Source organism: Cibotium barometz, chromosome 24 (genome assembly GCF_041138505.1).
Source record: "Cibotium barometz isolate CiBa-2024 chromosome 24, ASM4113850v1, whole genome shotgun sequence".
In the NCBI taxonomy this organism is placed as follows: Eukaryota; Viridiplantae; Streptophyta; class Polypodiopsida; order Cyatheales; family Cibotiaceae; genus Cibotium; species Cibotium barometz.
Window position 1 is genome coordinate 37,394,803 of NC_141069.1, and position 25,184 is coordinate 37,419,986.

The following is a 25,184-nucleotide window of genomic DNA, read 5'->3' on the forward strand; positions in this document are numbered from 1 at the left end:
TGTCAAAGTGTTCTCCTTCCTCATGTTCAACAAGAACTCTATAGTGCTTTTCGATTTCAAGGGTGAAAGTACTTCATGGTTGGGTAATTGGCTGTATAGAGGCACTGCATCTAGTACAGATATCTTCTGAAGTAGTAGACTATCATCAAAATTTGTTGAACTTTCAATATTCACATAATTAGAGGTACCAATTGATGTATTGGATTTTGAGCTTACACATACCTCATATGTAAAAGATATGAGGTCATCACAAGGAGGTAGAGGTCCTTACCATATATATCTTGTAGTGGAACAAGGGCAACACGTGTCTCTTTATCTGTTGTGATTGTGATCGCCTCTAAACCCTTGAACTGTGATGGTAAATATTTTTGAATAAGAAATTCCCTGGTCACACAGCCTTTTCCATTGCTCAAAGGCACCCTCATATCATTTGTTTCATTATTGGGGAAAATAAGGTTGGCCTCCATAATAGAGATAGAGAGAGAAATGTGTTTGTGTGTGTGTGTGTGATGTTGAAATGTGCAATGTAAAATGAATGGGTTATTTGGTTGTGTGTGAACGCACCCTAGAGGTGCAAGATATTGTGGTAAGATAAGAATGCCACATGTATGGTGTGTGAGTGTTGATCAAAAGAAGTGGAAAAGGAGTTGCCACATGGATGATGATGTGTAAAGTGGGATAAGGCTAGAAAGCCTATATCATTGTATGGTTCACTTGAGATAGTACAATAGAACTTGTGTTGAGTGTGTAATCTCTCTCTCTCTCTCTCTCTCTCTCTTTCTCTCTTATGGAGTTCTTAGTGTGGTTTAATCCACCCTAATTATATTGCTTAATCATTGTCTATCACCATGATCAATCCCGTTTTAGGATTGTTAACATGGTATTAGAGGGCTCTTGGTCATGGTGAATATTTATGTATAGATTTCTTGGTTATGTGTTTATTTGATTAAGCATTATTTTCAGTTCATTATGGAAAAAATTAGCACACTTATTGTCATTAGTATTGCATTTGGAGAGAGATTATGCCCATGGAGATTTGGAGTTTATGGTGCTACCCAAAGAAGCTGAAAATGTAGATTTCAGCAAGTATGAAGGCTATGGAGTCTTCCGTGTCATCAAGGAGAAGCTGCCAAGGAGATTTGTGAAGGTATTTTGGTGATTTTGCCTCTAATTTGGTGTTTGATCATGAAAGAATGTTCATGTTTGTGAAGGGTTTCTATGTATGGGATTTGTGTATCCCATGAATCTTGTGTGGAGGAGCATTCTTGTCAAATGGTGGCAAGCAAAATGTAAACTCAAGGGGGAGTTCATGTGTGTGCATCGAGAAGACGATGTGTGGTGAAATGCTCATGGAAGATGGGCATGTTTGGGTGGAAGCCATGAGAGCTTTCACACATATTTGGCACCTCAATGGTTTCTTGTGAGAAACCTAGGAAGAGCACCCTTTGAAGATGCCTTTTTTTTCATGGAAAGAAAGCATGCAAGGTTATGGAGCTTATTTGGAAGCTCATGGAAGTCACGATAATGGCTATGTAGAACCTCAAGAGGGAGGTTAAATGGATGAGGCAAAGAGAGGAGCTCGCTTGGGAGCTCCTTATAGCCATGTTAGTGGCCATGGAAACCAACATAGGTGTCATTGCAAGGAACAACAAGATAGAGAATTTGAGAAACAACAAAAGCTACAAGAGAACTGCAAGTTAGTAAGTGCAACTGGTCCTGGACATTTACACCTGCATCTATAGTTTGAACCAATGGAAGCGAAAGCTAGTAGCACAGGCAGCGGGAGCACTAAAGGCCAGTACAAGGCAAACAGGAGGAAGAGAAGCACAGGACGAATCTAGCAAGAAGAAGAGTGTTAAAAATGGCCGCAATCTCTCGCCGCGCTGCCATCTCCCTTGCCGTCTCGCCGCCATCTCAGCTCCTATCTCTCCAGCCAAGGTAGCCCCGACGGGGAAGCAACAAACATCTTCGGAGATGCCAAGAAAGACATAGGGTTCATGACCTTCTCCGGGGCGATGGACTCAAGATGAACATTCCGTCCAAGTGGAGATCCGTATGGTGAGCACGCAAGAGAATCTAGATGGCAGAGAAGTAGATAAGCAAATGATATGTGTGCTACATAGTAGCCAAATGAGCAACATGTTGTGGTAATCAGAGGTGGAGCATAGAGGAATCTTGAGAGGAGGCCTAACAGAGCAAAGGAGTGGTAGCTGCCATCGCTAGCAGAGTGAAAGTGAAAGGTTCACATGTCTTTAATTAAAAAAAACATGGATAAGATAAAAGATAAGGTTCAAAAAGGCTAAAAATTTCCCTTATTAAGCCCCCATTCACACACATGGGCCCCCGGATGTAAACAAAAGCAAAAAAATAAGTCATGCACACAAAGGTTTAAATCGGCTTAAAATATTGGATAGTATCGGCTTTGGGGCAAGAGCCGTGGATGTTGATTTTTTTTTTGAGACGGGTTCCCTACCCTTGCATAGCGCATAAAAAGGTTTGTAAAATCATCTCACCAAGATTTATGAGGGTAACCGTACTTGTGCTCAAAACGAGAATATTTTGTAATCACCCACATTGGTATGGGGGTTGCCCTACCCGAGCTCACCTCGAGCCTATGTGCTCAAAATGAGAATATTTTGTAATCACCCACATTGGTATGAGGGTTGCCCTACCCGAGCTCACCTCTAGAAGCTCGAAATGGTTGTCGCGTGATGTGTGCATGAGCGATGCATGTGTGAGGTGCATGGACATGGGTTGGTTCCCACCTGAACTTCTATGTTCAAATAGGACTCAGTGGTTCTGCTGTGAGAGCGAGTCAGCTCAAAATGGACTTCGTGTCTAGATTGGCTACGCACATGCACACACACTTGTTGAACACTCCAATTTGCATTGAGGGGGAGTGTTGAGATTGGCAATGCCAAATTGATGGGGTGAGAAGTGAGTTGATCAAATTGATTGGAGAGATTATATGCACACACCAAGTTTACATTGAGGAGGGGTATTGAAATGGATTTTGGTGGCAACAATCGAATATGTTTGATGAAAAGCTCAAAGAAACATAGAAGTGGGCTCACCTTGCTAGGAAAATTTTAGTTGTTTGGGATGGAAACCATAGACTTGTGTCATGGCTTCAATGCATGCAAACAAGTAAGTTAAATTCACACTTCTTTCATTGAGATGTTTCCTAATTTTTTGGAAAGTTTTAATATAATTTTCTTCATTTTCTTGGATACATAAAATGGTTACATTTGAAGGATATGTATCCTCGAGTTCGGTGTCTCGTCATCTCCTTCACAAAGGAAGAAGAGGGTGAGTTATTAATGAACCTTGCAAACCTTAATAGGTATTTAATTATTTCACAAGTTATTAAAGAGGTTCAATGTCTTGTATGTTTATATTCTCTCTAAAGCTGTTAATTATTGGTTTTTCATCAGGGTCAGTCGTTTGCATGTTCCACATGCACCAGGCCATGACATTTTTCTTATGCAATGTTTCAGTCTTGCAAATCTAAATACTCTGCAGAAGCTAACAAAGGATGAACAGAAGTGGGAAACCACAATAGTTGCTCGCAATAATAAAAAAGTGGGCAAACCAAGTTGGTTTAGTGTCCCAATGGCATTGTTGTCCCAATTTATTTTTTAGGTAATATTTGTGCGTACCTCTAATATTTGTGCTCCGATTTTCTTTAACCCCAATTTTAGCTCCAATTTTATTATAATTTTCCATCTTGATTTGTAATTATAGGATGCCTTGAAGAAGATGAGTCATACTAAAACAAAAGGATTGCCTAAGGAAGGGGAATGCGCAGAAGATGAGGAGGAAGTGTATCATAATTACTTGAAGGAAATAGAGCTGATTTTCACACTCAGGGGGTGCACTACTAAGAAACCATATGCATCATGTGCGTGTAAGGGGGTATTTAAAAAACCCCATTACCTATGAATTTTTCATGAATAAAATGACCCCCTTTTTTATGGACTTACGGATTTTTTTTCCAAAATCAATTAAAAAACCCTTTCTTTAAATGTATTTCTATAAATTTACCTTAAAATTTTGAATTAAAAAATCCCTTTATTTGAACTCACGTGCTATACTTATGGTTATTTTTAGGTGAACCCCTCACGTTTTCACAAAAAAGGGGTACACATTCGCATCCATTGCAAATCCTGCAAATGGAAAAGATTTCTTTGATGTTATATATAAGTACCAGGATTGGCATGAGAAGCAGCAACAATTCCCAATAGAGAAGCTGCAACTCATTGCCTGCTTGAGCTTGCCTCCAAATGAGTAAGTCTAGTCTGCTCTGTAAAAAGATCAAGTTGGTTCAAATAATGTTTGTGAGTGTAATGTATAGCTACCCATTTTTTGTAGAAAGAGCAAGTTGGTTGAAATAATTGCTAAAGGAGAGAATGTCATGAAGACTACACGTATTGAGTGCGGAGAACTTTCATTCCATGCATTCTTCAACAAGCACATGTATTGGCATCACTTAATAACAACATCACTTGATATGAAGTGAAAAATGGAAGAAGAGAAGCCAATCTTGCATTAGGGGAAAATCGGGCTCCAAATGGGCCCTTTAAGGGATTTCTCTCTCCTCCTGGAATCCCGAAAAAGTGTAAAAATAATATTATTATATTAGGTTTCTCTTTTTTCTTTTCGAATCTAAATTCACCTTTTTTCATATTTTCTAAAGAGGTTCAATGCTTATTTTATTCTAATGTTCTTAAATTCTACGTAACTTCAACCACTATGAGTGGAAATTCATAAATGTGAAAATCTAGTACTCTATAAAGTAAGAAAATGAGTACGAGGATATTTCTGACATATGTAGTAACTATGCAACTATATTTCTGACATAAGTACAACATGGAATTAGAAGATGTTGATTGGAAATAGTGGCATTTTTTAAAAGAACTCGAATATATCTTTGAAAGAGAACTTAGTATTATGAAAAGTTCTTTTTTTTAGCATAATTAAACACGATTAAGTTTTATTCTAGTGCATTTCACAAAGTTATGGTGGTTGTCATTAGGCGAGTTTACCTAATTCAATAGCCTCTCTTCTTCATTCTCCATTTAAATCTTCAATCTCTCAAGGAAGCCTCTAAGCTTTCACTTGAATCTCCTCTTTCCTCACATACTATTTATGCATGGACAATAATGAAGAGAGATTTGGCTTTCTGGTGCCTTCAAGTGGAATCAAAAAGTCATATTTGCCTTAATTTTTTTTTGGGGACCAATAATATTTATTTATATTAACTATTCAAAAGCTATCATACGACTAGAACCAGAATACCACTATCTACTCTTTTTCACCTCATTCAAGATTTTACATAAAAACTCCCATCTTTCATCCTCACATAAGAAGCAAGATTGTTTCCAAGAGATCTGATACCCTAGCAGTAGGCAAGCCTCCCATCATGGCATCTGTAGTGCAACCATGGGGGGATTTTTTTTCTAGCATTCCCTCTCGCTTTGACCAGACTTTGACTATGGATCTGGTGCTAACCGGGTTCTCAATAAAAGCAACAAATGTGTGATCAATTTGTTTTTCCCGGTACCACCTCTGCGTTTTTGGTCCAAATTTAGGAGGCCTTTTCTTCTCAACCCAACATCTCACCTATTGCCAACAATCCATCATTAGGGGAAGAACACTAGAATGTTTGAAGCTTATCAAGAATCAGGGCAACATTGAAAGCATATTCCTCCGTCTCGCAGATTTTGAATCAACAAATCCAACTCAGGAGACCTAATTTTATTCACATTACATACAGACCAGCACATGTACACACATTTATACATCAGCTCTGACTCTTGCAATCCTATACATGTAACCCTCAAGAATACAATGGCATTCTTGCTAGTCCAGATTTTTCATAAAATGTAGATTCTGATAATATTTAACACCAGCCCCCTCTGTTCATCATCATTGACTGACCACTTACCAAACCGAGGCCCGGAGTGAGAAACCCTGCCCCGCGCATGAGGGGGCTGCTTCCGCTGTCAGCTACTGGGAATCCGGTGCGCGGAGGGGGCAGAGGGATGTCACAATTGGTATCAGAGCGAAGTTGAAAGCTAATAAGGATAAACAAATTCTTATTCATTAGTTTTTGACCTTCCTTCTTCTAGAAGATTGGTGGCCACTCTTGTCTCAAACAAGAGTTGAACCCTCAAACCATCAAGCCAAAGGAAAGCTCTCAAATTCATTAGTAAGTTGGTGTTTCTTCTCTTTTCCATTTATTTTATGGTTTTTATGGTTTTTTATGCTTTTTGTCTTCTCTAAAATTGCAAATGATGTTATGCCTCATTACAAAAAGGCATTCCCCTCTCTTCTCTAGTAAATCCAACCATTCTTTATCCTAGGTGAATGATTAATGAATAAAATCAAGTTTTTCATAATGTTTCTCTTAAATAAGTAGAAAAATATTACTTTAGAATGATTTAAATACTCTTGATGCATTTCTAATTAATTTTAGAGACTTAAATTTGAAAAATGGTCAGCCATACAAAGGAGGTTATGGCAAAATTTTTTAAAAATTTGGAAATAAGTATTATCTTTCATTATTCTAAAAGAGTAATCCTTATGATTTGTATATTCTAAAGTGTCATTTTCATGCATAGAAGATGCATTTTGATTATTTGTATAAAAGAAAATTAGTATTATTATAAAAGTATTACTTTCATTATTATTTATTTTTATGCATAAAAGTATGCATAAAAGATTATTTTTTTATTATAAAAGTGTTACTTTTATCATATTTGATTTTTATGCATAAAAAATTATTACTTTTATTATGAAAGTGATACTTTTATCATATTTGATTTTCATGCATAGAAGTATGCATAAAAGATTAAATTTTTTTATCATAAAAGTGTTACTTTTATCATGTTTGATTTTCATGCATAGAATTATGCATAAAAGATTTTTTTTAATTATAAAAGTGTTACTTTTGTCATAAATGATTTTTATGCATAAATGGTTGCATGAAAGAATTTTTTTGTTAAGAGAGTGATTTTCATCATAAATGGTTTTTATGCATAAAAGGGTGCATAAAAGATATTTTTTTATATTAAAAGTGTGATTTTTATCATAAATGTTTTTTTATGCATAAATGGGTGCATAAAAGATATTTTTTATATTAAAAGTGTGATTTTCATCATAAATGGTTTTTATGCATAAATGGGTGCATAAAAGATATTTTTTATATTAAAAATGTGATTTTCATCATAAATGGTTTTTATGCATAAATGGGTGCATAAAAGATATTTTTTATATTAAAAGTGTGATTTTTATTATAAATGGTTTTTATGCATAAATGGGTGCATAAAAGATATTTTTTTATATTAAAAGTGTGATTCTCATTATAAATGGTTTTTATGCATAAATGGGTGCATAAAAGATACTTTTTTATATCAAAAGTGTGATTTTCATTATAAATGGTTTTTATGCATAAATGGGTGCATAAAAGATATTTTTTTATATTAAAAAGTGTGAGTTCATAAATGATTTTTATGCATAAATGGGTGCATAAAAGTAATTTTTTTTCAAAGAGTGATTTTCACCATAAATGATTTTTTTAATGATAAAAGTGTGACTTTCATCAGAATCGGATTTTATGCATAATTAAATGCATATAGAATTTTTATAATTAAATAAGGGTTCTCCTTAATCCTCTATTTAATTTTCGTAAAAATTGAAAAAATGAATAAGTAGATAATCTGTGAGAAGAAATGCTACCGTTTCATATTCACTAAGATGGTAATGAGAAAATTCAATTAAACTATTAAAGTCGGAGATTGAGATAAATGGTTATTTTATTCCTCATAAGAACTTCACGTTTTAGAAATCTGGCAAATTTCGTCGAACGAAATTTAGAAAAAGAGAAATTGAAATAGTACCTTTCGAGAAAGATAGTTTTAGAAGAACCTTTTCAGACCCAAACTCAGATTCAGACTATTGACCAAGATCTAATTCCTTCGTCGATAACGATATGCTCAGTTCAAGAAAAATGCACTCAAAACACCCACCAAATCTCAAAACACCCACCAAATCTGAAACTAAGTTAAGACTTTTGATTTTGATCTGAGGATCAAGTTGACAGAATTCGAGGAATTCTGTTTGGAATTCAGACTTGGATCTAGAAGTACTGAGATACGGATTTAAGATTATTCATGGTTTTCAAACAAAAATCAAAACTGAAAGCTTGCATAGAAACCCTGTTTTCTTAAAAGACTGTCTTACGCCAGAATGGTGGAGGGAGCATTTGGCATATATATTTATCTAAGGGAAGTTCTGTTGCAACAGCTGGTGGGGAGTGTTCGAGGGACAACTCACGCGGCAAAGCCTGCCGAGGTCTTGACCAGCCTCGGTATGGTTAAAATGGTACGCTTTCGGTACAATGGGCAAGGGCTGATGAAGCGGTCCCTGAGTGAAATGCCAGGACACCTAAGGAGGATCCTGGAGGGTTCTGAATAGGCGATGCACGGGCTCGCGGTGCCGAGGACACCCATACATATGTCGAGGAAGATATTGTATGACAGACCAATGTTATTGTAATCTATCACTGGATCTCGTTGCTGACTCGCTGGTCTCAACGGAGAGTCCAAAGTGATACTGTTTGTGAGAAACAAAGACTCAATGAAATTTTGAAGTATGACATGTGTAACCAGTAAATTGTTTGTCAATGGATTTTTTTAATAATAAAGTTTTAAAGAGGAGTGTGTGCATATCTGTTTTCTAAAGCTAAAGTTAAGAAAGGCATTTCAATTATGGGTGGGTGAGTACTTGTTTGGATCTACCGATTCCAATGGCAGGGTGGTGGCTAACCCATGGGCTGGAATCAATGGAGTTTTAATAATCAAACTGAAAAATCGCTAGGATTCGAGTAGATAGTTAATTCCCTACTACTGATAAATTTCTCGATTGAGTGGATCAATGGCTGTGCCTAATCTTGATTAGAAAAAAAGCATTGAATTGCTCAGATGATCAAATTATATCAGTGATAGTATCTGGTTTATTCATGTGGAGGATAGTTTAGATTTTGATCTCGTTAAGAAAAATTCAAAAAGGTGGAATCGTCCCCGCTTTCCGAGCATTGGAAATTTTTCCGGTTTCGATTTTCGGAGTGACTATCAGCCTAGTCTCATGCCCGGACATTCGTGGGCGAGGCCTCGAGTGAGAAACCCTGCCCCGCGCATGAGGGGACTGCTTCCGCTATTAGCTATTGGGAATCCGGTGCACAGAGGGGGCAGAGGGATCTCACATAGATCTCCAATAAGATCATTTATCTTGTTTAAGAGATTATTTTCCGAACCTCTTAAGGCTTAGGATCTCGTTGATGAAATCAAAATAAAAATTTAATAATGTATCATTTTTGGCAGAATCATGAGGCAAGGGAACCGTGGCTGACAGCCAGACCCTCATACTAATGAAGAAGAGCTTGACCCCGACGTTCGCAAGGCTCTCACAGAACTTAGCCACAGGACCCTTCAAAGGTGAAGGGGAGAACTTGGGTGAGGCTGTGGAGAAATGGGTTGAAGCCATGGAAGAATATTTTGTCACTGGGATATAACGAGAACGGCAAAATGGCTCTGCTAGGCTGAAAATTGTGGAAACAGCTAGGGTGGCATGGAGAAACCATTGCGACACTAACCATCTGGATAGGAATACCCAGTCCTGGAATGAACTTAAAGCCTATCTAAGGAAGAGATTTTGTCCCCTCGGATTTTTAGAAACCAAGATGAATGAATTTTTAGAGCTAAACCAGGGGAGCAAAGCCATTGAAGAATATCACCAGGCATTTGTTGTTCTCCTCAAGTACTCCCCACCGCTAGACGAAGAGCAACTTATGGCCAGGTTCATTTGGGGAATGAACGAACCTTTAGGCACTCTAGCCACAAGAATGCCAAGCTAGTTTCCATGGCAGAAGTTGTAAGAATGGCAAAGGACTTCGCCCCAAAGCCTTCATCATTATAGTCCCGACTTCACCCAGTCACAAGGTATGACTGCTTTCACCTTCGAGCATCTCATGTCTTCCGCTACAACTCGAACAAGCTGAGCTAGACTCGCAGGTCATTTCGAGGATTAATATTTCCCTGACCCAGTGGAGAGACGACAACACAAGCGGGGCAGTATGTCCATGCCTCTTGTGACCAGCTTGCAATGCTGAGGAAAAATATCTCATTGACTTTGATTCTAATGAGTTAACCCCCGGAGCTCAGCTAGTAGCCCAGCATGCAAACAAAATGCCAATCCCTGAAGCCATAGAACTTAAGGAATAGTTAAGAGAACTGCTAGAGCAAGGATTCGTTAGACCCAGTGTCTCACCTTGGGGTGCACCCGTTCTCTTTCAAAATAAGAAAGATGGAATGTTAAGACTCTATATTGGCTGCAGAGAATTGAATCAATTAACAATTAAAAATAAGTATCCTATCCCTAGGATTGATGAACTTCTGGATCGGTTAAGTGGGACCCAAATGCTCACAAAGATAGATCTCAAATCTGGGTACTACCAGATCAGAATCAAGAAACAGGACATCCCAAAGACAGCATTCAATACTCGCTATGGGCATTATAAGTTCACAGTCATGCCGTATGGATTGACTAATGTCCCGGCAACATTTAATCGTCTTATGCAGGATATTCTCAGAGAATACTTGGGTGATTTTGTTCTTATCTTCTTTGATGATATCTTGGTATACTCAATGAATGCTGCAGATCATGAAGATCATGTGAGCAGGGTCCTAGAAATCCTAAGAAAACACTAACTCTTTTCAAAAAAGAGCAAGTGTTCTTTCTCTGTTGACCAGGTGGAATATTTGGGATTCATAGTGTCAAAAGATGGGATTTCTCCTGACCCCGCAAAGATCCAAGCAATCGTAGAATGGTTGGAATCCAAGACGGTGAAGGAAGTCAGAGGATTCCTAGGATTAACCGGATGGTATAGGATCTTTATACCCAAGTATGCTCAAATAGCATCCCCTTTAACTAACCTTCTCAAGAAGAGTACCCTTTTTTGGTGGACTGCTATGTGTGTCAAAGTTTCTTTGATAAACTGAAGACAGCCTTAGTAACCAACCCTGTCCTTAAGTTACCAGATTTTACCAAACCTTTTGAGGTAGTTACTGATGCCAGTGGGTTTGCCTTAGGCAGTGCTCTTATGCAGGAAGGTCATGCAATGGCCTATGAATCTAGAAAGCTCAGAGCACATGAGAGAAACTATGCCATCGATGACTTAGAGTTACTCTTAGTAGTTTATGCTCTGAAGTTGTGGAGACATTATCTTTTGGGACAAAGGTTCACCTTGATGTGACAGATCATCAAAGTCTAAAGTGGATCTTCACCCAAAGGGATCTCAACATGCGTCAAAGGAGATGGATGCAGACCTTGCAGGAATTTGATTTTGAAATTAAATATCGATCGGGGAAAGAAAATGTAGTGGCAGATGCGCTCAGCAGAAAAGCCTCCTTGCTTGCAACTACAGTGGTGTCAAATCCATTAATCAATGAAGCAAGGGAGAGAATCATGCAGGACAAATTCTTTGTCCCTATTGCTACCCTTCTGATGTAGGAAAGCAAGACTCCTCAGGAAATGAGTCGAGTTCTTGGTGGGTACAAATTGGATGAAGGATGCATGTATTATAATAATCGGCTATGCATTCCCAATGATAAGGGAATAAAGGGAAGGATTCTGAGAGAAGCCCATGATAGCCTGATAGCTGGACATCTAGGGTATATAAAAACCTATATGTCTATGAAGAAAAGCTTCTTCTGGCCAGGACTCAAAAAAAATGTACTTGATCATGTGCGACAATGCTTAATGTGTCAGAGAGTCAAGGCAGAGAGAGTCAAGATGCCAAGAAAACTGCAGCATCTAGATATTCCACAGATGAAGTGGGAGTGTATTAGTATGGACTTTGTCACTGGATTACCGTCAGTGCAATTAGGTTACAACTCCATCTTTGTGGTAGTTGATAGGCTAACCAAAGTTGCCCATCTGATTCTAGTGAAAGAAACATACACTGCAGTGGATGTTTCCAGAGTTTTCCTTAAAGAGATCTTCAGATTGCATGGCTTACCCAAGAGGATAGTAAGTGACAGAGATCCCAAATTCACATCGAAACCTTGGAAAAGGATGCTTCTCAATGATAGTCTCTTAATTTAAAGCGAAACTCTAGGCTTGATAATTCTTTGAAGCAGTAGGAACTTTATTGGATCTCAGTATAGCCTATCACCCCGAAACAGATGGCCAGACTGAAAGAGTGAATCAGGTAATAGAAGATATCCTTCAGTCACACTGTGGTGGCAGGGAACCCAAGAATTGGTTAAGCCATTTGCATCTGATTGAATTTGCTTACAATGAGAGTCGAAATGTCCAGACAAATGCTTGATGACATGGACCAGCAAATGCAATCAATCCGTAAAGATATTAAGGCAGCCCAATAAGTGACCTGTTTTTCCTCTCAGCAACACCATTTTGCTGAGGGATATACAGCACTATACATTGGTGTTTTATCCCATGACTAGCCAGAAATGCATCAAACTCTTTAGACATGTACTCCCCCACTCGATCAGAACGGAGGGTATCCACAGTACAATTGGATACATTTTCAACCATAAGCAAAAAGCACAAAAACACTTCGGACTTTGCTTTCAATGGATATACCCATGCATGCCTTGAGTAATCATCAATGAAAGTCACGAAGTACATGTGTTTACCAAATGACGGAGTTTGCATAGGCCCACATACATCACTATGTAAAAGTTGCAATTTGCGAGTGGCTTGCACAGAACCATCCTTTGGAAACACAGAACGCTATATTTTGCCCAAAATACAGCCTTCACAAACATGTTTCAATGGTGCCTCAAGAGGGGGCAATGAAGCAACCATATCAAATTTTTGCAAACGCAGCAAACTAGCAAAGTTCAGATGACCAAAACGAGCATGCCATAGTTTTGCATCTGAAACTGCCTTTTCATCAAAAACTGCATTTGCTGAATCTTCCACACACTTGTCATAAGAATTGAGCCTATACAGCCCATGAAACAAGGTGCCAGATACAATAATCGTATCACCAGAAGTCAAATCATGAATCGTACATCTGTCATCCACAAATTTGACTACAAATCCAAGTCTAGCAAGCGCAGAGACAGACAATAGATTCTTCTTTATCCCTGGCACATACAAAGCATCTGAAAGTATGAAAGCGCTGCCATTTGTAGTAGTAAGGATAATTTTACCAATGCCCTTCACTAGGTAAGAAGCATTATTGGCACATGTGACAGTATTCCCTTTAGGGACAGCCTCAAGACAAGTGAACATATCACGATGTGAGGTAATGTGCTTTGTAGCACCACTGTCAAAATACCATACATCAGAGTCAAAACAGAAACTGCCAAACATGCATCATGTATAGATGGGTCATATTGGCAATACATGCTAAACGCCCATTCTATATCCTGCATAACTTTTGCAGAATCTGCATTTGTAGAAGCATCTGCTATTGTAGCTGCATTTGACTCTTTCTTCTTTGCCTCTTTAGCCTTTAGCTTAGGGCAATTCTTAATGACATGATCAGTTGCCTTACAATAGTTGCACTTGATCTTTTTCTTGCCTTTATCAAGAGCCTTCTCAGACCTATTGTTGCTACCTGTGGTGGAAGGAGAAGAAGTTACAGACCTACTAATAGGAGAAGAAACAAGGGAAGGGACTACCTTACCACTTCTTCTCTGCTGGGTAGCAACAAATGCCTGATCAACTGCACGCTGCCTAGCCCTGTTTTGCCTGGACTGCGCTTCTTGCAAGAGCTTGTTGACTAAAGTATCATACTTGACAACATTAGGTCTGTCCTCAGTATAAACAAGTCTCCACGTGGAAGCAAAAGTCTGATATGACTCAGGTAAAGCATCAAGAACAGTCTCTGCACAAGAGAATGATCTGGAATAATTTCACCTGTAGAAATCAACAGTTCCTTGAGATATTTAATCTCAGCAAGAAAAACATTCATGTCATCATCTTCCTACATAATCTTTGATTCTAGCTCTTTACGCAGGTAAGAGATTTTTGCCTCATTACGACCTGCATACAAACGAGCTAGAATATCCCAAGCCTGTTTTGCTGTTTTAGTTGAACAAATATGTGGAGTGATGTTACATTTGATAGAAAGTGTAATCAAGGCATGAGCCTGTGCATCTTTACCATCCTAACGAGCTTGTTCAACAGTGGGTAAAACAGCAGCAACAGTAGAGCTGCTAGAACCTGCAACATTCTCAACAGATCCTACATCCACAGAACTTGGACATACATCCATACCGTGCACAATGTTCTACACCTCTTTTACAACCAAAACATGCTGCATCATGTATGCCCAAAGTGGATAGTTGTTGCTGTCTCCATCCAGTTTGTCATCAGAAGACAACATGCGAAATACATCATTGCTGTTATCAGCCATGGGGCCACTGACTGAAACTGATGCAAAAGCTACCTGTAATGAAGCAAAGATTGAATAGAAAACAACTCATGCTATGTAGCACGGTCCACAATAGAATAAGTATGCCTGTTTTGCAGAAAATTGCACTGTCGAAATTTTTGCAGAAAGTGAAGAAAACACCTGTATAGAACTTGTAATGCAAAAACGGAGCCCGAAACGACCTTAGATGCAATTTTTGAGAATGCAAATCCAGGTTTATCTACAAAGTAAAGGGACCTGCAAGCGCTCGTGAAAGCTCACCTCAATCAGAGAACGTGAGTCGGAGGGTGCTAGCGACGTGGCCCTGGGAGCCGAAGCCTGCTCTGATACCAATTGTTAGAATTAGGGTTGCAGGAAAGCACACAAAGCTTGGAGAAGAAGAAGCAAGAATGCACACAACACACAGTGTATTAGATTATGTCAATGTACAAAAGATAAGTTAGCCCTAGAGTGATGGGCGTATATACAAGCCGAGAGAAAAAACCTCCTAAAGAGGGAAAAAGTGCCCGGGCGGTCCTAAATGTGTTCACACACATCACTGCCTATATATATGGCAACAAGAACTTTTTCTCCTTCCTTGAAGATCCTTTCAGACCTCTTGGTGTCAACATAATACTTTTGTCGATCTTGGGCAGCTTTAATATTCTTTTGGATTGCCTTGGTTTGTTCCTCCATCTCTTCGAGCATTTTCCTGGATGCCTCAACTCTTATGGTCGGATCAGAGAAATTTAGAGGAGACAAGCATTCTTGCCCATAGAGTGCTTTGAATGGTGATATTCCTATGCTCTGATGATAAGATGCATTGTAGGCAAGTTCTACCAGAGGAAGGTATTGAATCCACCTTCTTGGTTCCCGTCCACAATATGCTCTGAGAATGTCTTCAATTACTTGATTGACTCTCTCAGTCTGGCCATCAGTCTCTGGATGATAAGCTGTGCTAAAGCAAAGTTGAGTTCCCAGGGCTTGAAATAAGGACTACCAGAACTTTGAAGTGAAGTCAGAATCCCGGTCACTTACTATCCTTTTTGGGAGACCATGAAGTTTGAGGACTTCTTTGATGAATATTCGAGCAACATCAGAAGCTTTGAAGGTCTTCTTTGCTGGTATAAGGTGAGCTACTTTGGTAAGTAAGTCCACTACCACCAGAATGGAGTCATATCCTCCTTGAACAGTGGGGAGACTTGTGACAAAATCCATACTAATGCACTCTCACTTTATTTGGGGAATATCCACCAAGGGTTGAAGTTTCCCAGGCATCTTGACCCTTTTAGCTTTGATCCTTTGGCATGAGAGACATTGCTTCAAGTACCGAAGGACATCATTTTTCAAGCCTGCCCAATGAAAGCTCCTTCTTACGGCATTTAATGTTTTTGCATAGCTTGGGTGTCCTCCTGTAGAGCAACAGCAGCAGGACTATCATGAGCTTCATGGAGGATTAGTTTCTTTAAAGCAAGATCCTTAGGGATACATAGCCTGTGATTGAAGTAGAGGCTTTCTTCATGAGTGGAGTATCCCTTGATTAGATTCTTCTCTTTCTCTGAATTTCCCCCTTCTTCTACTAACTTCATCATCCTCTGATAATCTGGTTCATATTGCTTCAGCTTGCAGGAAGTATAAGCGACTGGTCTTCCTTCTTGGCCTAAGACACCACCAAGTGCTAGACTACTGGCATCAGTAAACCACTTCAAATTCCTTAGTGAAATCAGGAAGTTTTAGGACTGGGACCGAAGTAATAATGACCTTGAGCTGATCAAAACTGTTTTGATGGATTGGCATAGCCACACTATTTTGTAATCCTTCTTAAGAAGATCCGTCAAAGATGTAGCTACCAAGGCATAATCTTTGATAAAAATCCTATACCATCCCATGATTCCCAAAAACCTACGAGCTTCACGAACTGATTTAGGGGGTGGCCACTCCAGAATATCTTTGACCTTGGCGAGGTCTATTGAAATGCCATCTTTGGAGATGATGAACCCAAGATACTCAATTTGATGAGTAAAGAAGGTACATTTTCTCTTCTTGGCATAGAGTTTGTGTCTATGCAACAATTGCAGAACTCTACGCACCACATGCTCCTCGTGTTCTTCCATTGATTTGGAGTAGATTAAGATGTCATAAAAAAAAACAAGCACAAATTCATCCAAGTAAGGACGGAATATATCTTGCATTAGCATTAGGGTTGTAGGAGCATTGGTTAATCCGAATGACATTACAGTAAACTCATAGTGCCATAATGGGTATTGAAGGTTGTCTTGGGTATATCTGCTTCCTTGACTTTGATCTGATAGTAACCAGACCTCAAATCTCTTTTTGAGAAGACTTTGGCCCCACGAAGCCTATCAAGAAGTTCGTCGATGCGAGGGAGAGGATACTTATTCTTGACAGTGACTTGATTTAGTCCTCGATAATCTATGCAGAGGCAGAGACGGTTCCGTCCTTCTTTTTTTGGAAAAGATCAGGTGCCCCCCAAGGAGAGCTACTGGGGCGTATGAATCCTTACTCAATGAGTTGGGTAAGTTGCTCTTTAAGTTCAATGGCTTCAGGAAGGGACATTTTATAAGGCATTTTTGAGACGGGTTGAGCTCGAGGGATCACCTCGATTTCATGATCGACTTCTCGAGGAGGCGGTAGCCCTATAAGCTCATCAGGGAAGATGTCAAAGAATTCTTGGAGCCAAGAGGGTTCTGTCTCCTTACTAGGTTTAATGGCTTTGTTGAGCTTGACTAAGAAAACTTGCTGACTCTTACGTGTTCCCTTGAGAAGATGTTTTGCCTTGACTACCCTAGATTTAGGTTTTCCTGTTATCCCTTGAACGGATATTACTTGGCCATGCTCATTTTCAAAAGTGATACTCCCCTGGTTACAATGAATGCTAGCTTTGTTTGCAATTAACCAATCCATCCCAAGGATTCCATCATAAATTCCTAATGGCAAGACTCTAAAGTGGCCAGAGTTTGCTCATTACCCACATCCATTCTTTCACATACACATCCACATCCATTGTTTCACATACACATCCACATCCATTCTTTTCCTCGAAACTCACAAAAGAGTTTGTTCTTGGTCATAGTCTGATTCACGGTTCGAGTCTGATAAGATTTTTCCTGAACTTTCTTTCTCAAAAAGGTTTGATAATTCAGTTACTATAGATGTGGGTAGTCGTACATGTGAACGATTGGATGGATGTGGATGAATGAGATGAGATGTGTATGAATGAGACATGATGTGCTGTGATGTAATGTGGATGGGATGAATAAGATATGATGTGGATAGATGTGATGTGAATGGAATGAGATGTGATGTGAATGGATGAGATGCGATATGAATGGATAAGATGTGATGTGAATGAATGAGATGTGATGTGAATGGATGAGATGTGATGGGATGTGAATCGGGATAGATATGAATGGATGAGATGTGAATGAATGTGATGTGATGAGATGTGGATATGGGTAGATGCGAGTGGATGAGATTTAATGAGGATAAATGAGGAAAGAAGTGATAAGATGGAAAATGTGATTGGATGAGAATGGGAATACATATGAAATGGATGTGAATTAAATAATGTGGATTGATGTGGAACAATGTGGAAAGACGAGAGTTCGTTATAGAAACTGTATTTATGACCTATTTTTTAAATGACTATTTTATGTCAAGAATGCTGGGGAAACATTTTGACTGTCTTGTGAGAATGAGGTTGTGGGAGAACTAACTAATAAAGTTGCAACAGCTGACGGAGAGTCAACGGCGGAGGACGTCTCGCGTAGCAAGGTCGGCTGAGGTCTTGACCAGCCTCAGTTCGATTTAAATGGTGAGCTTCCGGTACGGTGGATGAGGGACCAAGGAAGCGGTCTATGAGTGAAGCGGTAGGTGACCTATGAGGGATCCTAGAGGGTGCTAACCATACCGTGCTCGAGCTCTGGGTCACCGAAGATACCCACACGTGCGTCGGGGAAGATATTGGAACAAGGAGTAAGAGTTATTTTCTGAATTTGGGCATAGATCTGGTTGATTGACCTTGCTAGTCCTCAACGGATGAGTCCATGGCTCTTTTATATGGATCTGTTGGTTGATCTTGCTGATCTTCAATGGAGATTCCATTTTGATTTTTATAAGTGAATATATTGCCGAGTACTATGAGCTAGGAATGTTCTGGTTACCAAATGATGCCATAGGTACACCGATGAAGGAATGATTGGAAATTAGGATTCAACCGGAGATTTTGGAGGATTATGATCAGTGACACTATGATTTCATTAAATGATTGTTTTAAAGACAATTGAATCTGTGAAAAAGGCAATTTCATATTGGGTGTGTAAGTGGGATGACTAGTTTTAAGTTTGCATGAATATCCGGCTAGGGAGCCTGGGAACTCTTTTCCCTGGTACCCGGGACAACCTAACCAAATTCCTAATTGGATCCCATCACTACAGTGGTTGGGTGGTTGGCTAACCCATGGGACTGGATGGGGTTAGGCTGGACTGATGGATCCCTAAAATGAGACTCAATTCTGTTATGGTACGATAGATGAAGTAAATTGTGGATAAAAATTATTCTATGGAAAAGAATCAACGGTTGTGTCTCTCAATGAGGAAAAAAGCGTTGGTTTCTATGATCCAAGTGCAATTTTCTTCCTTGATCTGATCAAGTGTCTTTACAAGTTCGGTCGGCGGATCAGTTTGGATAGTGATGACCTTGACTACGTTAGAGTAAAATATCCTAGAGGAATCCCCCGTGCTTTCTAGGCGAGGGAAGTTTTTTCGGGTTCGGTTTCGGAAGAACCGAGGGATTAGTCTCTTGTCCGGATATCCGTGGGCGAGGCCCCGAGTGAGAAGCTCTACCCTACACAAGAAGTGCTACCTCTTCTGCTAGCACACCCGAATCCGTTGTGTGGAGGGGGCAAGGATCTTTCAGCGGGATAGAAATATTCCAAGCATATCCATATGTTCCAAGTACATCCATATGTTCCAAGTAAAAACCTAATTTCATCATGAATCTATTTGCCCTTGTTAGTTGATACACTACTGCCACACCGCAGGCTTTCAAGATGCAAGTCAAGGTGATTGTGTTTAGAGCATAGTATTGGAAGGAATCGTTTTCTTGTGATAGGGAAGAAAAGTACATGTACTACAATGAGAAACTCTTAAAATAGCTTAAGAGTGAAACTATGAGGAGGAAGTGCCTAAATGGATGTATGAATGTGTCGATGAAGGAGATGTAGCATTTGTGGATGTCTCACAAAAAATATGTATACATGTGATGCATTGTGCACACAAAGGGAGATAGAAGCCAATCTAAAAGTTGATGCACATGAAGTGGAAACTCATTTACAAAAAAAGAGAAGTTTGTCGATAACACAATCTACTGCTGATGATGAAAATGAGTATCTACAACTTGAAGTACATTTATTATGCATGATTATCAAATTTATAATGCTTGGGGTACAAAATGATGTTCAATCTTGATACAATGAAGGTTTTATTTTTCTGTCTCTGACAGTTCCTTCCCCAGACTAGCTACCTCTTCTTTGAATCCATAAAGCTCTACTCTTAATTCTGCCTCATATCAAGTGGAGTCATGGCCACATCCTGCCACCTTCTCAAATTTATCTCTTAGCTTCATACTTACATATATAGCTCCTCCTTGGCTCATGCATTTCAAGGGATACCCCTTGAACTATAAGCTAAAGGTCCTCCCGAGTGAAAGTAATTATCTCTCAATGTATATCACTAATTGTTTGTGTGGTTTCTTTTGAATTCAAGTCCATCAGGGTGCCATTAACAAAGTTCATGTATAACATCTTGGAAAAAAAAGGTGGAAAATCTGTATGATGAAGGGGATGACCATATATTTCAAGGTGGATCTTCTCAACAGTAGATCTTATGTCGTCATTTAAACATTTCTCCACTTTCCATCTACCTTTTTTCATCTCTACATCAGAGATGGGTCATATTTGATGCACCATCTAATTTTTCATGGCCTTATTTACTTCTTTCCATTGCATTGCAGTAGGGTTTGCCTGTCATCATCAATATCAATTACCACCCTTGACGGTCTCTTGTAACGTGCACTTTATTTGTCACCAGAAAGAGGGGTAGGCACCCTGTACATGGGTGTTCCTTCAGTTGCCTGATTAACTATTCGGACCCCTTGGGCAGGGCTTGTAGAGCATCGTTCTTTTAGTTTCTCCAAGCTTGGGCCTCTCCCTATGTGCTTGCCTTGAGTGTAAGAGACTACCTTTGTGCTTTGCAAAATTGCATTTGCCATATCGGTAGTACATGCATCGTAAAGAGAAGACTTGCGTCTATATCCTTCCCCTACCAGCAGAGCAGCCAACTTCCATGCTTGCTTTCTGCTAGGTTTGTTCTTGGGGTATTTTGACCATCATTACTTCTCTCTATTGTTGTCATGATTGAACCCCAGTGTGCTACACTCGGGTTCAATCATGATTGAACCCCAGTGTGCTAACTTGCCCTCTCTCTCTCTCTCTCTCTCTCTCTCTCTCTCTCTCTCTCTCTCTCTCTCTCTCTCTCTCTCTCTCAAGTCAACACTTGCCTTCTGTCTCAAGCCCTCTCAACAATCGCCCTCTCTCTTTCTCTCTCTCTCAAGTCCTCTCATCAAACTCGCACCCTCTCTTTCAACACCCTCAAATGATCGCAATAGTTTAGATGCCCTCAAGCGGTCTCAATGGTTTCAACACCCTCAAACGATAGCGGTCCTCACTTGCCCTCAACACTAAAGAGTTCTCAATCATCAAAATTCTCCAAGTAAACTTGTTTTAATTCATATAAATGGCATAATGATTTTTAAAATTTTAGAGATAGTGCATCACATGTAATTGGAATAAAAAATTAATGATAATAAAAGACTAATTTAAAATAATTGCATCACATCTTAATGACAGAAGATTAATTTAAGAACTATTCTTAAATATGGATGCATATTCAAGACAGAATACGCCCACGCACTCGTTTTCAATCGAAGGGGTTCACCAGATCGCAAGAGGAGATCGCTCTTTCACAAGATGTGGGCACATCACAAGTGGCCACATCAATCCACAATTGTTGTTGTCAAAGTTTAGTGATGTTGATCGTGCATGGGCCCAAAAAGTGTTTACTCATCATGGACCTAACAGATCCAAAGGTTGAAGCTTCCCATGTCACTCTTGTCACAATTAGTTTTCAAGGTGTGTGCACATTAAAGTATGTTTTGATTTTGAATTATATTTCTTAAAGTTTTGATTTCAAAGTATGTTTCTTAAATAAATATAAATGCATTGCAATCGAACTTCGATGCCATGTTCCAGGCCAAGATCAGTGGCTTGCTTGAGAGAGGGAGTAGAGAATACATGATAAATGTAGAAATGTTCGACAAGAACTATAGGGATTCCCTGAAGGATACAGAGACACTTTTCACTAAAAGGGGACATAAGCTGGCACAAATTGCCAACCCCGACTATGGGAAAGAGTTTTTTTTAAAGTGATCTCATACCAAGGCTGGGGTGAAAAGGCTAGCAACTTCACTACTCCAAAGCTAACAGAGATTGCTCGAGCACATGTTTCAAATAAAGAGTAAGATCTCTAGCTCTCTTGATGCATTACATTCTTTTTAAAGTAATTAGAAATCTAATGTTTGTTTACAATGCAGGAAATGTAGGCTGCTTGACATATTGGCTCTAGTGAGAGTTTGCTATGAGGGATGCACAAATTCTTCCATCACGGATGCCCTAAAATCTTACAGGAAGTCTCGTTTTGAGAAGGCATTTGTATGCGAAAAGGACAAATGTGTGCCACCTTGGATCTTGACCAACAACCACACCTACCATGCATAGCACAATGCCTCTTGTACAGGTATAAAGTACCACAACCCTTTTTTTCCTGCCTTGCATGGTGGAAAAGTTGTCATGCCTCTTGTATTGGTTTCTTAGACTTCTTTAATGTTTGTGTATTAGGTGGTGGAGAAGTCGTGTACGTGATCGGTCTACATTCCCAAGCACCCTTCAGACGCATGGGTGATGTCTAAGGTAAAGGAGACATGATTGTACCCCAAAGAGTGGAAAAGTTGTCATGTCTCTTGTATTGGTTTCTTAGACTTCTTTAATGTTTGTGTATTAGGTGGTGTGGAGAAGTAGTGTACATGATCAGTCTACATTCTCGAGTACCCTTCAGATGCATGGGTGATGTCTAAGGTAGAGGAGACATGATTGTACCCCAAAGAGTGGATCAACGAGCTTCAGCAAGGACACATGGATACTTTGCCCATGGTGGTTAGACTACCCAAAGGGAGAGTTTCCTCCAAAGGAGGCAAATCAGTTTCAGAGTACGTTCCCTTATGTTCATGCGCACCACGACCTGATCTTGCAAGGCCACTTTGTAGAGCTCCCTACCCCATACCAGCTTCCTTCTTCCACTGGGGAGTGCGGCATCTATACTGATGTATTTCAGTAGCTTGTAATGCCCGAAATATATTGGTTTTTAGACATTATTGTTGTTCACTCATATTATGACAATGGATTTTTTTGGCTTCTTCCATGGCGTTGATTTTTGAGAGGGATGTAGCAATTGCAGTGAGATCTCAACAACACGAGAGAGAGAGAGAGAGAGAGAGAGAGAGTGTTCGATCAAGACATTAAAATAATAACAATTGTTCTTAAAGAGTTATTCTTATGCTTAAAATAATAATTCTAGTGCTCAAAAAGTAAATTTTTATTTCTTTGAAAGTTATGTTTACTTCTCTATGATGACCCACCATGAAAACCAACATGGTATAACAACTCATCATCATCTAATCATATATTAGTCTCTAATAAGATTCATTAATCACCTTTATTATCCCTTAATCATATCTTGATATTACTATATTCTTTTCTCATTGCTTCATATTAGAAATCAACTTGATATTACTCTATTCTTCTCTCACTACCTCATGCTAGAAATCACCTGAAATCCCCATCTCTCTAAGGGATTCTACTTCAAAACCATCACATCTTTATTTCCCTCACTCCTCCTCTTTATTTCCCTCACTCCTAGATGACTCCATCCATCCATTCTTGGTAGAAAATTTGAAGAAATCACGATGGATTAAGCCTCTTTAGAGGTGACACTCTACATGTTACATTGCTTGATTTGGGGGAAAGTACTCCAACAACCTATTCAAGAAAAATTGTCCCAAAGTCTTACGTATGCCGGATGTTCTAGCTATGATCAAGTAGTTTAAGGCCCTAGATCACCCACCAAAAACAATGTGAACTTATCGACATTATAGGAAATGGAAGTACCATTCTTTTGACAAAAGTGAGCTAAACAAGCTCATTCTAGTTCAATTAGAAACTTGGGATTCTTATTTTGGATGGGAGAAAAATGCACCACTTACATTCAGCTACTTTTGGATTGCTTTTAGACTACTTTATAAACTACTTCTTTTGTGGTAAAAATCACTCTACATTGCTACTAAGCATTAGGTATACTTTTGTAAAAGTAGTGATTGGCTACTAAAACAATTGTCACAAATCTAAGGTTTTGATCAAGCTTCTGACACTTATTTGGGGATGAAATTGTACCTTGGGTATACTTTTGTAAAAGTAGTGATTGGCTACTAAAAACATTGTCACAAAGCTAAGGTTTTGATCAAGCTTATTTAGGGATGACATTGTACCTTGAACTCTAGAGTAAATGTTTGTATCAAAGGAGGGATAATTGTGCCTAATGACATGGAATCATCCAACAAAAGCTATGTAAAGAAAACCCAAGAAAAATATCATAAAATACCAAGCCCACTAGAAATCCTAAACCCTACTATTATGTTTAAGCAAAAGCATTAGGTTTTTTAGAATTTATTTTCAATAATATGCAATTGTATGGAGAGGGGTGATTCTAAATTGATTTGCACAATCTTCTTCAATCATCATTATATGGAGCACATTGCCAAGAGGTAAGACCATCCATTTCACATGGCACCATTGAGAAATTTTCGGGTCAAAGCTTCCATACATGGCAAGTAAAGATGAAGTTTATTTGGATGAGAGAAAGTGTTTAGGGCATTGTGAATGACCAAATTCCTAAACCTTAAATGAGAGAAGGAGAAGTAACGTGGAACATAAAGGATGAAAAAGCATTCGCCATGATTACTTTAGGACAAGATGACAACTACATCCATCATGTAGTGAGTTTCAAAACTTCCAAAGAAGCTTGGAAAAACCTCAAGAAAGCGAGCATAGGGACTTAATAGTGAAATCATTTTGAAGGTAGATTTCTATGGTTTATAGATGAAGATTGAAGACACATGAACAAGCCTCTCACATGAACAAGCCTCTCACATGAACAAAATGAAAAGTTTAATGGCGTAGCTTGGTACTATTGAGAGGAAGTAAAACAATGCCAATATAGTTCTCTCAAAGTGAATACCCCTAGAGTTTGACAACATTCAGCCTACCTTGAAGTACATGGTGAAACCTACATTGGAAGGAGTTGAAAGTTCCAAGTTTGAAGAAGAAAATAAGATCAAAGAAAAAATGGATTCCTTGGATGATGTTAACACTCAAGCTTTCTTCATCAACAAAAAAATGATGATAAAGTTCCTAGTTGCACTCATTGTGGGAAAAGGGGCCATGTACTTAAAGATTGTAGGCACAAAAGAAATCCAAAACTATTGTGTAAACATTGCATGGCTTTTTTATATGGATCTTTTGGTTGATCTTGCTGATCTTTAACGG

The 25,184-nt window shown here is 39.0% G+C and overlaps 1 long non-coding RNA gene across 5 annotated transcripts in view; it reads left to right on the forward strand.

Moving 5' to 3' along the window:
- The first annotated feature begins 567 nt into the window (after positions 1-567).
- LOC147625257 (uncharacterized) overlaps positions 568-25,184 on the forward strand; it is a 176,108-nt gene continuing 151,491 nt past the window's right edge. The window contains exons 1-6 of one of the 5 annotated variants that reach the window (XR_015268947.1): positions 568-1,147; positions 3,255-3,309; positions 3,435-3,642; positions 3,745-3,901; positions 4,111-4,287; positions 4,372-4,561. This is a non-coding gene — a long non-coding RNA (uncharacterized LOC147625257). Of the gene's footprint in view, positions 1,148-3,034; positions 3,148-3,254; positions 3,310-3,434; positions 3,643-3,744; positions 3,902-4,110; positions 4,288-4,371; positions 4,562-25,184 lie in introns of those variants that run through there. The other 4 variants (XR_015268948.1, XR_015268949.1, XR_015268951.1 and 1 more) reach the window with 4 other exon arrangements.